Source organism: Peromyscus eremicus, chromosome 7 (genome assembly GCF_949786415.1).
Source record: "Peromyscus eremicus chromosome 7, PerEre_H2_v1, whole genome shotgun sequence".
Classification (NCBI taxonomy): Eukaryota; Metazoa; Chordata; class Mammalia; order Rodentia; family Cricetidae; genus Peromyscus; species Peromyscus eremicus.
The window spans coordinates 49,348,556-49,357,117 of record NC_081422.1 but is presented as its reverse complement, the minus strand read 5'-3'; positions in this window follow the sequence as shown (position 1 = coordinate 49,357,117).

Here is an 8,562-nt window from a genome sequence, read left to right as displayed (position 1 = left end):
GGTAGGAGAGGGTGGACTATACAGTCTCCAAGGCAAGCATTAAGCCCAGAGTCTCCACACCGTGAACCAGCGACGAAGTGGGAAGCCCGAGGGCAGCGGCACGCTCTAAGGAGAAAGTTGTACCGAGGCACACCCTACACCAGCCGCCCCAACGACGCGAGCCACCGCACGCCAAAACTGGCCTTTTCTTTGCATTTGGATGCACAGAACTGGGCGCTAAGCTGGAACCTCACCCCGAATTCCCAAAAGAAAAGGAAAGGGAGCGGAGCCCCGCTGCGCGACCCCGCGACCCCGCGACCCCGCCCGGGCTCACCTCCCCGCACCCGCGCAGCCCCCGCCGGCCGCCAGCGCCCCGCCAGCAGCTGCACCATCAAGAGCAGGCGCAGCGCGCGCCGCCGCGACCCCCGCGCCGCCATCGCCCGCCCGCAGACGGCCGCCTCTCCGGAGAACGCCGGGCCGGGAGGGACGGAGCGCGCGGGCCGCCGCCGAACTCCGCTCGTTCCCCGGGAGCCACCGGCCGCTGGCTCCTCCTCTGCTCCTGAACGAAGCCCACCGCGGAGCGCAGTCCGGGAGCCCGAGGGCGGAGCCCGCGGCGCTTGGCCCCGCCCCGATGGCCCACGGCCCCGCCCCCTGGACGCCGCACCCAGTTCTTCTAGGCTCCGCCCCTGGTCCAGCCCCATCAACTTCGTTAGCTCCGCCTTTTCCACACCTTGGCCCTGTTTTGTCCACCGGTCCCCGCCTCCAGGCGCGAATTCGGACAAGTGCGAAGGCTGTCCTGACTTTCGTTTTGGTACGGTTTTGTTTCGTTTTGTACTCTAGCTCAGTGAGACTTCGAACCCACGGTAACCCTCTTGCGGCCGTCTGCGGAACGCTGGATTCCCGCGGGAGCCACCAGGACCGCCCCGACTGCTGCCTCTCAGTTGTAGATTCTAAGTGATCTGCGAGGCCACCCTGGTCAAATCATCCTTCCTTGTGGCTCTGTTTTCTCTTCCTTTTAAATGAGATGGACAACTAAAGTTCTCTGAAGGACAGCTGTAATTGGCAGCTCTGACATTCTTTCAAGCCATCCTGCGAAATGATAGACAGTTGCTTCCAGAGTAGGCCATGCTGCCCGTGTTGCCATCACTTACCATTGTAAATATTAGTGCCTTCGACTGCCGCAGCCTCCTAGCAACTTTGATGGAGATTGGTGCTGACTGTGCCTCAAATCCCTCCAGACCCTAGACTGTATCTCATTGCTTCTGTTCATAATTGATTACAAAGCTTCATTTGGTTGAAGAGATTCAGACAAATTATCTTTAAACTTCAGTGGCAGAGTGTGCCAGTTTTCTCACAGAAAAATATGGAGTTGGCACCTCTACAATTCATTACAGGCAGAAATCTCACTCCAAGCTTCAGCCTGCATAAGTCTGTTAAAAGTGAGATCTGGTTGCAAAGAATCTCAAAGGCAAAATCCATTTAAGACTTTTTTCCCCTGGATCCAAGTATAACCAGGGAAATGGGAACAATATCCAAAGGAGCTAGTCTGTTTAAGCAGGTCAGTGAAGGAGCCAGAAAATAAAAGATGTGTGTGGTGCTAACAAGGCCAGACGCTAATTACAACTCTGCCCAGGAATGAGACAGTGTTTAACGCCCCCCGCCCCACGCTGCGCATTTATGTTTGAAGAATTTATGGGACTTATAGCCACTTAGATCATTTATCCTAGCCAGTGTTTGGATGCCTCTAAAGTGTTGGTTCTACTTTTACAGCTATGGGATTTGGAGACAGGAGCTGAATAACTGCTGAAGGTCACAATACCTGTCAGTGGTAAAACGGACTAAATGGTTGTTAGCGGTGGTGGCGCACACCTTTGATCCCAGCACTCGGGAGGCAGAGCCAGGCAGATCTCTGTGAGTTTGAGGCCAGCCTGGGCTACAGATTGAGTTCCAGGATAGGCTCCAAAGCTACACGGAGAAACACCGTCTCAAAAAAAAACAACAAAAAAAAATGGTTGTTAGCTCAGCCACAGTGAGCATAATTGGAACTTCTGGACCACACCAAAGTGTTACGTCCACAATCAGGAGAAGACAGTTATCTACATCATCTCTGCAAAACATCATTGTCAGTTGAGTAAAAGTGTAGCGTGTAATGTCTTGGGCACTTTCAAACCCAGGCGAATAATCACAGAACGTAGTGCATTCGTCTTGGATGGTTTCCCCTCTAGGATGGTGTGCTGAGTCTTCACACTTGCCAGGTGTGTGGCTGCACTTAATTGTTGACAGGCATCTCCATGTTGCTAGGAGACACTGGCTGATCCAAGGACAATAAAAGCTGCTGTTGTTGCCACAGCCACCACCAAAGTTCTGACATAGCATCTCCCCACTAAATTTCTAAGATTTAGCTAAAGGAACTATCACACAGTTCATTTTGTTGTTGTTGTTTTGTTTTGTATTGCTTTTGCTTTTATTTATGTTTACATCTGTGTGTGAGTATTTGAATACTGCAAATATTGCGAATATGGGTGCCCAAGGAGGCCAAAAGGGTGTTGGGTCCCTTGGAGCTGGAGTTACAGGCAGTGGTATGCTGGGAATGGGTTTGGGTGCTGTTGTACTCCAGTTCTCTGGAAGAAAAGCAAGTGCTCTTAAGTGGTGTGTGATATTTTGTTTGTGTTCTGACAAATAAAGCTTGCCTGGAGATCAGAGGGTGAAGCTAGCCACCAGTTAACCACAGAGGCCCGGCGGCAACGGTGGCAGTGGCGGTGGCGGTGGTGGTGGTGGTGGCGGTGGCGGTGGCAGTGGTGGTGGTGGCGGCTCACTCTTTTGATCCCACATTTGTGAGGCTTATGCCTTTAATCCCAGCACAATAGGGAGGTGGAGACAGGAATATAAGGCAGGTGGAGACAGGATCTTGGGCCCAGTCGGTCTGAAGATTTATAGAGGTAAGAAGTCTCTAGTGGCTGCTGCTCTGCTTCTCTGATCTTTCAGGTTATTACCCCATATCTGAGTCCTGGTTTTAATTGATAAGACTAATTAGAATCACACTTCACTTAAGACCTGAGCTTGGATCCCAGAACCATCACAAAAAACTGGATGTGGCTGCATGAACACTCAGGAGGTTTTAGCCCCTCACTGGGCAGTGTCACTGGTACTTATAATAATAGCAATTGACTTTTTCCAAGCATTGCTGCAGAGCAGATTAATGACTCAACCACCACCCTTAGAAAGAATTTAGACATGCAGAATTGCTAGTAAGGTTAGAGTAAGATTTTTTTTATTTTTTATTCATTTTTTAAGATTTATTTATTTATTATGTATACAGTGTTCTGTCTGCATGTATCCCCCGCAGGCCAGAAGAGGGCACCAGATCTCATTACGGATGGTTGTGAGCCACCATGTGGTTGCTGGGAATTGAACTCAGGACCTTTGGAAGAACAGCCAGTGCTCTTAACCGTTGAGCCATCTCTCCAGCCCCGTAAGATGTTTTTGTTAATGGCTTTGAGGTAGAAAATCTTGAGGAACAACTTAAAATTTAGAAAGACACACTTTTAATAGTTGAACAAGGGATTCGTTGAGGCCAGGGACCAGGAACAATGGTAGCCTGGCTATTGCTGGCGACGTACCTTTCTTGCTAGGATGAGTTGGTGACCAAGGGTGATGATTAATTCTTTGTATCCATTTCTGCCCTCAGCTTCCTGATATAAAAAACAAACAAACAAACAAACAAAAAACTACTGGTGAGTGGGTATGTACCCTGAGGATTAAAATAGAGCTGACTGTTTTTCATATATAAAAGTTTAGATTTGTGATTCTTTTAAGATTTTTTACAATTTTGAGATAAATAATAAAGTGATTGGTCCTTTCTTTGTAACCACAAAATGCAGCCTGCCAGTAAAAGAACTGGCTGAGGAAAAAATGCCTTGCTTGCTTACACTCTGTTAATCTATAACAAGTTGCTTGGACATGGCATATGTGGGTTTTTGGAGATAATTTGTTTTTCACCTGTAATACATAAAATGTTTAATCATGTGAGGGATATGGAAAGCATGCTGTTTTTCACTTGTATTCATTGTAATCATTCACTTAGACAATAGATTGTAACCACATTGTAATTGTTATAGTGCTTGCAAGATTTTGCTGGGGTATAAAAGCTGTAAGGAAAAAAATAAAGTTAGTTAGAAGGAAGACATCAAGAGAGACAGAAGGGATACATCTGGATAGAAGTGAGAAAAAGAAAGGAGAAGATGATAGAGAGGCCCTCATGGTGTGTGTGTGTGTGTGTGTGTGTGTGTGTGTGTGTGTGTGTGTGTGTCTGTGTGTGTGTGTGTGTTTTCCCTTTTTCACCAGCCCCAGAAAGTTGTTTTGCCCCTCTTGCCAGCCCCAGAGAATTAAGTTTTACTTCCTCAGAACAGTCAAGTTGAGTGATTAGTTTGCCGACTCCGTGGCTCCCCCTCCAACCCTGCGCTGCTGAAGGCTGGTCCTCACAGCAGCCATACATTGGCTTCAGTAGTCTTGTCCATTTTCCTAGGTAAATACCACCTACATGCTGGGCAGAGTGGTGCAGGACTTTAACCTTAGCACTCAGGAGAGGCTGAGGCAGAGACATCATGAGTTCCATACTAGCTTAGGTTGCACAGGGAGACTGGCGCGCGCGCGCACACACACACACACACACACACACACACACACACACACACACACACCAAAAAAGACCAAGTCAATAAATACCATTCTTTTTTATTTATTTATTTGGTCTTTTCTAGAGACAGGGTTTCTCTGTGTAGCTTTGGAGCCTGTCCTGGATCTCGATCTGTAGACCAGACTGGCCTCGAACTCACAGAGATCCACCTGCTTCTGCCTCCCAAGTTCTGGAATTAAAGGTGTGCACCACCACTGTCTGGCCCAAATACCACTCTTATAAAGACGATGCCTAGATGCATACTCAGGTGGTGATCTTACCTCTAGACTCCAGTGAGCCTGACGATATACTTGAAATCATTAATGTTAGACATTACTTGTTATGTCCCAAACTGTTCTTTCCTGTTAGCCTTCCCATAACTATCCAACTAATTGCTCACACTCGAAATCTGAAAACCAGCCCTCCCCCTCCCCTGCTTCACTCACGGAGTTACTCTCAGCCCTAAGTGCAGACGGCAGCACCAGGGACGTCTGAGAAACTAAATCCTAAATTCTTGCTGTGACTTTTGGGAAAGTCCTGCTGCCTTCCATAACTCTCCACCTTCCCCTCTGCTAAGTTCCGGCCACACTGGCTCCTTCAGTTGACAGAAGAAGCAGTCCTCATCCTGTCGAGGGACTTCCACATGTGCTGGTAACTCTGCCTGGACCTTTCGCCTCTCAGTCTTCCTGCTCACTGCTTCGCTTAATTCCTAATCCAGCTTTAGCCCTGGTGTTATCTGTGACTCCTTGAAAGACAAGCCAGCCTGTCTAAGTTGAGGCCTCTGCTCCCTCTGGCTGGCTGTCAGTCTCCATCATGTTCCCATTTCCCATCCTTCACTACTGTGTGAGTCAGACGGGACTGCCATCCCTGTGTGGAGAAGAAAGGAGGAAGGAAGGAAGGCAAAAGAAAAGAAGGAAAGAAGAAAGAAGAAAAGAAAGAAGAAAGAATGAAGGAAGGAAGAAGGAAAAGAAAGAAAGAAGAAAGAAGGAAGGAAGAATGAAGGAAGAAAGGAAGGAAAAAGAAAAGAAGGAAAGAAGAAAGAAAAGAAAGAAGGAAGGAAGAAGAGAGGAAGGAGGAAGGAAGGAAGGAGGAAGGAAGAATGAAGGAAGGAGTGATAGAGAGAGGAAGGAAGGAAGGAAGGAAGGAAGGAGAAAGAAATCCAACTTGAAAGGAGAAAAGGTTTCTTTCGGCTCATGAGTTTCAGACACTTTGATCGTGGCCTCCTGGCCACGCTGCCTTGGTTCCGTGGCAGCACACCACAGTGGGAGCAGGTGGTGGAAGAAGCCGCTGAACTCTTGGTGGCTGTGAGCAAACAGAAAGGGCAAGGGGCCAGGATCCCTGCACCCTCCTCCACAGAATGTCCTCAATGACTTAGACTCCCTCTCTGAAAAGGCCCACACCTCCCAAGAGCACCGCCAGATAGGGACCAAGCTTTCGAGAGTCTTTGAGGGACATGCAGGATCCAAACCGCAACAACCACATTTGCTATCATTTGTAATTCTCTAAGCTCTTGAGTGTCTGATTTCCCCTGATTTCTCCTGATAGGGAGCAGCTGTGCCTGGCTTAGTCGCCAGCTTATGCCCAGCATATTGAGCACATACTAGATGTTCCAAACATTCATTGGATGAATAAATGAATGCTAATTGGTTAATCCACTATTTCAGAGCTGGTGAACTAGAAGGCTGAGTAGCGATTCCAATCCAGGCGACCTGACTTCAAAGACTTCACGGTTTGCTGAAACGAACTTGAACTCTCCCCTTAAGCCCAATCTTTAACATAGTCCCTTAAAACATGCTGGATGGGAAATGAAGTCTGTAGAGTGTTTAGCACAGCACCCAAGGGCTCAATAGATAGTAGCTATAGTAATTTATGGGACAATTATTTTCAGATGTGCTTTTATACTTACCAAAACCCTAAGCAAAGGGAATTTGGTGCTTTGGAGTTAAAACATAGTGAATGAAAAACACAGTGGATGAAAGGGGAATTAAAAGGTCAAAAAAAACTAAAAATATAGGAAGTCAAAAATCAGCATTGTCATCTGCAACTGGTATGACCTCGTGAGTTGTCTTTTATATTGATATCGTTGGCTTTTCCTCTCTATAACAGGGTCAGCTGAGCTAAATTCAGAGCGAAGCAGTGTCCTCAAATCTTCCATTCATCGCTTTCATTACAGCTTGGTGATAAATTTTGCTGTGAGCCTCTAAAATGAAAGCCAAGCTGAGAAGTTAATTAAAGATAAAAATGGATTCTGTCAATTTTATTGCTGAAAGTAAATGAGTTGTCACAGATTAGAGGAAAGAAAAGTGAGAGTTGATAGGATATTAAAATTCCACCCCTCAAAACAAGTGCTGCAAGAAGGCAAAGGCAAGGGTTATTTCAATATCGAAATCAAAATGTTAAATTCCAAACACAGATTCATGTAGAGATCTTGATTTTATTTATTTATCCTTGTGTATGTGTGTTCACCCAACACACGTGGAAGTCAGAGGACAAACTGCCAGTTCTCTTTCCAAACTGTGGGCCCAGGGATCAAACTTATATTTTAATAGCTTGAAACAACTATATTTAATTGAGTTTAATTAAATGATACATAAATATATTATCTATTTGTGTAATAAATAGATATAAATTAAATATATTAAAATACACATTTTATATATATGCCATTCATAAAACTCAGCTATCCTACTAGAATAATCACATAATGTAGCATAATGTTATAAATTTGATTGCCATTAGAAAAACGAGTGTTAACAAGCAAGTGGGAATTACCTACAAAACAGTAAGTTATAATGTATCTTGAACAAAAGTCAGCTCTTGTTTACAGTGAAGACATCAGGACTGGGGAGATGGCTAGGTGGGTAAAGCGTCCACTGTGTGAGAATGAAGAGCTGGGTTAGATTTTCTAAACCCACACAAGAGGCTGCACACGGCAGCACACATTTATAAGCCTGTGCTGGGCAGGTAGAGACGGGCAGATCCCTGGGGTGGAGACCCCAGATGGCTGGCCAGACAGTCTAGCTAAAACGTTGAGCTTGCCGGGCGGTGGTGGCGCACACCTTTAATCCCAGCACTCAGGAGGCAGAGCCAGGCGGATCTCTGTGAGTTCGAGGTCAGCCTGGGCTACCAAGTGAGTTCCAGGAAAGGCGCAAAGCTACACAGAGAAACCCTGTCTCGAAAAAAACAAACAAACAAACAAACAAACAAACAAAAAAAACGTTGAGCTTGAGACAGTGAGAGACCATATGTCAAAAAAGAAGTTGGAGAGAAAGAGAGAAAGAGAGAAGACACTTTACATGAACCTCTGGCCTGCACTGTATAGTGAGCACACTTGCACGTAGATGGGCACACACATAAAACACACACACACACACACACACACACACACACACACACGAATAAAGATAGTATTCCCACATTAGAAGGGTACAATATTCCAATATTCTTAAAAGCTAAAATCCTTTAAATTGGCAGTGATGGATCACATTATGAAAGAATTTTTTCTTTTAAGACCAATCTGGATTTCTGTAGCTGAAGTCTCTCAGCAGATCTGCAGTCACAGTCATACACTGCTTAACGACAGAAAACTGTTCCCAGAAATGTGCTGTTAGGTGATTTCCTTATTGTGTGAGCATTATCAAGTGTGCTTTCACAAACAGGGGCAGTCAGGACACCATTAACTGATATCATCTTGAGGGATTAATATGTCACATGTGGAGTCCCTTGTTAACCAGGATATTGCTTTACTCAGGGTAGGAATGTGTTCAATATTTATGATTAACAAAGATAATTTATTACAAATATTTTATGTTAAGTGATGGTCCTCCATCAATGATACTGTTGTAAATTTAAACAAAGGCATCAGGCCATTATTTGAATCTATACAAGATGCAATTGTAAATATCAGG